Raw genomic sequence first — 7,149 nt, forward strand, 5'->3', positions numbered from 1 at the left:
GATGCATTATTAGACTAGATGCCATAGTCGATTTGGAAACGAGTGCATTGGTGGCCTGTGGTATAGGATGCTGTGGCACTATACAATCGTACTTTGTCATATAGGAGTATGCGGTTTAGGATTATCATTCCCTATGCTACGACCATTCCCAACAGGGGTTGAGGTGTTGGGTTATCACTTGGGGTGAAGCAGTGGTCGTGGTTATCGGATCACTGTGGCGGTTAGACATACGCTCGGCTGGTTATTAGGACAGTCGGAAACCTTAGTGGTATATTCAAGAGGGCCAATCGTACTGCTCTCAAATTGCTGGGGTCGGCACCTTTACATTTCTATCATTTACTTTCATGTTGAGAGCCGGTGGTCGGCATGCTTTACTTTTCTAAGTACTCACGGTGGGCCTTCTCCGATAACCCTATGAGCGTATCGCGGGATGGAGTTCGCTACTCATACCCGGGGCATACGCGCACTGTGGTTGTGAGTAGCACATAACCTAAGACTTAGTAATGTTGTTTAGGTGGATAAGATTAAAATGAATTGCATTACATATAGTGCATATGAATGTGAATGTTTGTGTGGTCTTTCTTTTCACTTACTGAGCTACTGAGCTCATCGCACGTGCACACCTCTTTTAGATGATTTTACAGGTCATCAGCTTGAAGATCAGGAGTCAGGCCCCACAGTCGAGTTTTCTGTTGAGGATTGGTGGTCCCTGAGGAGTATGAGCATAGTACGATTACACAATGGCACCATGCACTCGTTTCCAAGCCGACTACGGCATCTAATCTAGCATATACATCATGTCCAAATGAAATTCTTCCATCACATACATCAAGACATAAAGGATATTCATCATAAAGCAAAGCATAGCATGTTATGTAAATGCATATACAATGTGTAACATAGCATATGTGATGTCTAGTCTATACACAAGTAATATGATGACATAGCTAAACTAAGACATGTTAAATGATGCATAACATTTTGAATCTAAATCAGAGTCCACTCCCCACTTACTTGTATATGTACACGGTGCTTGTACTCGGTACGAAAAAGATCCGATGTGTGGGTACGTGTATATTGAGTGTAACCTATTATAAACATAATGGTTTATTATTTCACCATTTTGGGGTCAAAATCATCATGTTTGAATACCAAAATCTGGTTTGGAATTGTAAATGAGGGTTACCCATCAAATTTGGACCAATTCTGGGAATTTTGGAAAGACAGGTGGGCTAGAGCCAAAGACAGGCAGGCTATGTAGCCCACCGATTTCAACCCACCAGTTACACCGGAGCCTAGAAACTGAGTTCTGGGAACTTAGGTGGTCCAGAACTTGAAGATAGGTGGGCTAAAAATACCCTCAGTCTTGGAACGAAATTCTTCCAACATCTTCTCCGACTTTTTTCTGGCTTAGGGAACTTGTTTGGGGTCGATCTGACGACTCAAATCACTCATCTAAGGTCAAATCATGTATCCTCAACCTGGATCTAATATCAAATCAAAAGAAAAATGAAGATTCTTACCTCTTTCTCAAGAACACTAATGGAACCCCAAATTTCATTTCTTTTGCCCAAGAACCTCCAAATACTCTAGATATTCACCAACACTCCTTTCAAATCCTTCAAAATCATTATACATACATTCCATTAGACCTTAGATTTGATTATCCAAGTAGGATTAGCAAGATCCAAGTGGGTTCTGTCCAAAAAATCAAAAAGAGGGCTTAAGAAAGGGATTTTCCTAAGAATCTTTGGAATGTGTACAATACCTACCTCAAATCCAAGATCTTGACGAGCTGATCATTAATTCAGGCTCAAAATACCCAGACCTAGTTCCGGTGAAGCTCTAAGATCGATTTTCCCTTCTTCTTTATTCTTCTTCCTCTTTTCCTTTCTTCTTCTTTCTCTCTCTTCTTTACTCTCCCATCGGGCAACTATCATTAATGAGGGAAAAACAATTAATGTCACTTCTTTTATACCTGGGCCCTTCAAAATATCTTCTATTCTCAAGTGGGCTATCTCAGGTGGATACATCTCAGGTGGGCTTCAATAGGAATAAATTTCCACATAATATTAGATTACGTTGGCACCCACAAATACTAGTACGTACCTTTACTTTTTGTATATGGCCTCGTGGTGCGTGCAAGTGCAAGGCTTGGGTGCACATATTACACTTGGTACCAACTCGGTCATGTCAGGCCAACCCGAGTTCAAGGTCACCCTTGCTACCATATTCCATATGGTACTTGTGTCGATTCTCTCTGGTTCAGCCCCTTTATGATCAAACCAAGTCAATACAGTTAATTAGACTGGGTTTTGAAAGTAGGGTATCACATCAGGCATGCACTAAACCAAATTAAACTGAAGCATGCATTAAGGTGAAGTTCAGTTTCAATTTTGGTCCAATTTGATTCTGGTTTTTTACCGTTGTTTCTTTACTTTTTTATTGGTCTGATATTGGTTTTGATCCGACTATATATTCACAGAGAGGATGGGGAAAAAATTTGTTTTTCGGCTTTTGGGTTTCATATCAGGTTTCTTGGATTTGGTTTGTTTTCATTTTTTGTTTGTAAGGCCGGTTTTTAATAAACCAAAACCTGATGTTTCAAAATTAGATTTGGATTTTCGGGATTGATTTCAGTGGATCGATCAGTTCAGATTGAAATCAGACATCCCTAATATATGGGAAATGCAGGTCCACCACAGATTAGGATCCTTTCCAACGCGGGGTGCTAGGAAGTAGAGAGAGAGAGAGAGAGAACTCTCATTTGGTAGTTCTCTAGCACCCTCACGCTGGAAAAGATCCACATCCACTCCTTTCACATGAAACAAATTCTCTCAAGTGCGTTAACCTCTCCAACGGTAAGAGAATCTATACCATTTGATGATAGATGAAGAATTTTAGGTTTTAGGAGGTTTACATTTTCTGACAATCTATATGTCCAACAAAACTAATCAAAATTTCAACTACTGAAAATCCAGATCTGAACAGGCCAACACCTATTAGAATTTGGATTATATTATGTGCAATATTCTAACAAAATATATATATATATATATATTTATATTTATTCTCTAATTTTTTTCCCATAGTTATATACTGGGCTGGGGATAGCTGCGTAGTCACATGGCTATTGCGTCACCACAGGACCAACACCAAGGGAGTCGCACAAGCATCCAACTAGAAGGTATAGTGATCTTTTCGCCACCCATTGTGTCTAAGGTAGGGTGCAAGACCCAATAGTTTTTTTTTTTTTTCATTACATTGGCTGATCCCAAAAAAATGGATTGATCTGACAAAATCGACTTGATAAGTTCAATTCATATAGATATTGATATTGGTATCAATCAAAACTAGATACAAAGCCAATAAGAATATCAATACTAAGTAAAAATAAATATACTTGAATCTCAATGGTTGGGTTTTTAATTATTAGAGACAATCCTTAAACCATAATCCTTGAAGCTTTCACCATAGACCTCGTAGAAACATTCCTCAATGTTGTTACTTTCCTTCCAGTAGCGAAGATGGTGTCTCCTTCCATGGAAGCTTTGTAGAGAATCTCCCAGTATAACCAACCCCCTCGCCAGTCTTCCTTTGAGTCCTTTGTTTTTCATGGAGTGGCATCATGCTCAAAGTATTGATAAACATTAGCAATGGACTGATCATTAGAAAATTAGTCTTTGTATTGGATACAATATTTATGATTATAGTAGACATTAGGATATTAACTTGTCATTTTTATCTTCTATCTTAGTGTCTTGCCATGTATAAAGGGTAATTACTAATTAGTATCTAATTAATGGTGCTAATTTTGGAAAAGTTAACTAGTAAACTCTGGATTCACAGTGAAAGGGTGTCCTGATTCAGAATATAATAACCTAATCTCCTTAATTGACATCACCATCAAAGAAAAAGAATTGATATTTGTCTAGCTACTATCACAATGTGAACATTTTTAGATATCTTCATAATTTCTTTACATCATTTACAGGGGGGTGCTTGGAACATTTTTTTGTAGATTGTTCTTGGCGGTTTCTATTATAAGATAATATTTTTTGGATGGAACTTGGAGCTCCTTGTGGTGCATGTCTGGGTCATCCCAGTCATTGGATACGCGCCAAGTGTGTTCAATTGTGTTGGAGAGGATCGGGTGCTTTCTAGACAATTACTAAAGGTCTGGAGCATTCTTAGACCATTGCCTACGGATGCATTCACATTCATAGTTAGATCATAAGTTTTTTGGAGGGTGAAAATAATTAGATCATACTAACCATATGCCTATGGATAGATGAGAATTCTCATGAATGGCCACAAATCAAATTTAGTAAGCAATCTCAACCAAATGGCATCTGGATGACCTAAATTCCTTCTTTTTTGCCAGATTTTATATGAATAACAATGAAATTATTGTTGTTTAAGCTCTATCTCATAGTAGACCTTTTGTATGACAAAAATTGAGAAGGGCTAGAGTTCTAGGTCCGAGAGCATGCATGGCCCCTACACCAGCATAGAGATCAATGGAAGCACACGTGGAAGCATCAACATAACGGACATTTATAGCTTTCATGGGGGGTGAGGGGTCATTTTGCACCAACTCCATAAAACCCAAACTTGATAGTGGCTTTAAATAATTTTGATTTTGTTCAGCTTAGGTTGGGCTTGACTTCAGGACTTTAGATTAGGCTTGAGTGCTTGACCCATTATCTTTCCAGCCTTCCATTTGTCCACCAACAACATCATGTTTATTTAAATGGTGAAAGTTTTTGTACACCGTTGGTGCAGGAAAACTACATCCACCGATCAATGATCATTATTGTCAGCTCTCTTATAGTGTAAAGTCGATAAAAAAAATAAATTTGTTGGTACAGTATGAAGTCAATAACACCTCTTTACTATTCTTGATACCATCTCAATGCCATCTGAATGCTTTATTCAATGAAAACTACTCTCATTTAGATGTTAGATAGTAAACTTGTAAAATTCAGTTGTCTTTTGCAATCATATAAGCTCTAAAAGGGTACTGGGCTAGCTATTTTTACTTTATTTCATTCAGTATTTGACTACAAGTAAAGTGATGGGAAAGGAAGTGAAATTAGTTTGAGATAGAAAATTAAAATTTTATAATCATGATTGTGTTATTACCTTAAATTCTTATTAAATATGGTAATCAAACTTTTTAAATGAAATCTTTATTTTATTTCTGTAATCCAAGGAACTTGATTGCATAGTCAAATATGATAACTAGATTTAGAATGCTTTGTAGTTACTCACACTCATGTTAAGTAATCATGACAAAAGTTCCCATTTTAGTTTTAATTTAATTTCATTTTTCTTCCCTTTATTTCCTTTGCAAGCAAACAAAGCCTCTATTGTTAAAAAAAAAAGATTTCATTTCATTGCATGAGATGTCTTCAATGTGGAATATTTATCTGTATTTATCTAAAACTAAAAATAAAATAATATAGTCCTTCCCATATGATAATTCCAGGTGTTGTAACAATGGAATATGCCTAAAGATGAACAGCCAACTATATGCTAGGGGGATACACAGACCTTGAGATGTAGTCCTTGTATGTTGTAGAGATCAATTACAGTAGTTGAAGTAGTAGAAGATTCCATATACATGTATAGTAGGATGAAGTTGTATGTATATACTCTCCTTAAGGTGTTAAAAAGCCCCTAATTTGTGCATACAGGGTTGACCCGCTCTTTTACCTCCAAGATAAAATCACCCCATAATCACAAAAGTTGCACTCCTAAGTGTGATTATGAAAGAGAGTGTATAAGCTATACTAAGAACTCAAAGAGAAAGGAAAGAAGAAGAAATGGACTGGAAGACAGAACATAAACGAATTTGGTATAACTGTATGCAAGACAGGTATTGTAACCCATACACGAATTACTCTTTGGATTTGTTATGTTTTTCTTGTCTGTAGGCATTGGGTATTTATAGGCCTAAACGTGCCTGTACAGGTGTACTTGTACGTCTACAGATACCTGTATGTACAGGTATGTGTCCTTTCATACATATGATGTATTCTCTATAGTGCATGAACAAACGTATATGTGTCAGTTTATGTATGTATTCATACGTATGGATGTGTCCCTTGTATAATATACACGTACTGATAAGTAAGTACGTGCACAGTGTATGCCTCACATTCACATTCATGGAATTTATTTTTTGTTCCAAATTTTCAAATTGAAATTTCAAATTTTGCAGCCAGAACTTTTGACTTAAAAGTAAGGGAAAGGAGGACCCACACCCACACCCTTACTTGAATCCCAACCTCGGCCATGGGCCGGTCTGGCTTGGCGTGCATGCGTGATTGAAAAAGCACCATGACAACTGATGGGATTTAAAATGTAACCGCAAGAGTACGGATCAGTGTAGCTACGGGTCGAACACAAGGAGAGCAGCCACTTTATTTTTTATTTCTTTTAATAATGCGAAAGTGAACCGTTTAATGGTTGTGATCTAATTCTAATTACCGTCCTAGACATATGTATCTAAAATAACATCCTAACCATTCATCATCTAAAAATTTAAAGACGCAAGCCACGTAATTAAAATTAAATAAATAACTGAAAATAAACAACCCACGTAATTTAAAAAATAAATAAATAAATAAAGGAAAAAAATGCTGAAATAAAAATAAAGTAAATGAAAGGGGAAAAAGCTAGAGAGAGACTTACAAGCTGATTTCTCTACTTAGCCCGAGGGATGCATCATAATATGAGCTTCCCTACTTAACCAGAGAGTCACTCTTACAAGGGTTACTCTATTTGGCTTTAGGGAAAGGGAGACAATTAAAATAAAAGCAACAAATTGATGGTTCTATGGTTAGGAGGGGCAAAGCCAACACATACACTAGCCATGAACCTTGGGGGAAAGGGATAGCAATAATGTAATGACTGAAATTAAAATCCTAAATTAAAAAAGAAAGGGTAGTCAAAAGAGGGAATGAGAGTGGGGAGAGAAGACTACTGAAGGAGCCTACTTACTTGAACTTAACTCTTGAACTGAAAACTTGATCGATTTGAGATACTACTAGTACTAAAAACCAGATCTGGAATAAACCAAATCTGAAATTTCTAGTACTAGAGAAAACAAATCTTGAAAAAAAAATTGAACTTGAAAAAAAA

This window comes from Macadamia integrifolia, chromosome 12 (assembly GCF_013358625.1).
Source record: "Macadamia integrifolia cultivar HAES 741 chromosome 12, SCU_Mint_v3, whole genome shotgun sequence".
NCBI lineage: Eukaryota > Viridiplantae > Streptophyta > Magnoliopsida > Proteales > Proteaceae > Macadamia > Macadamia integrifolia.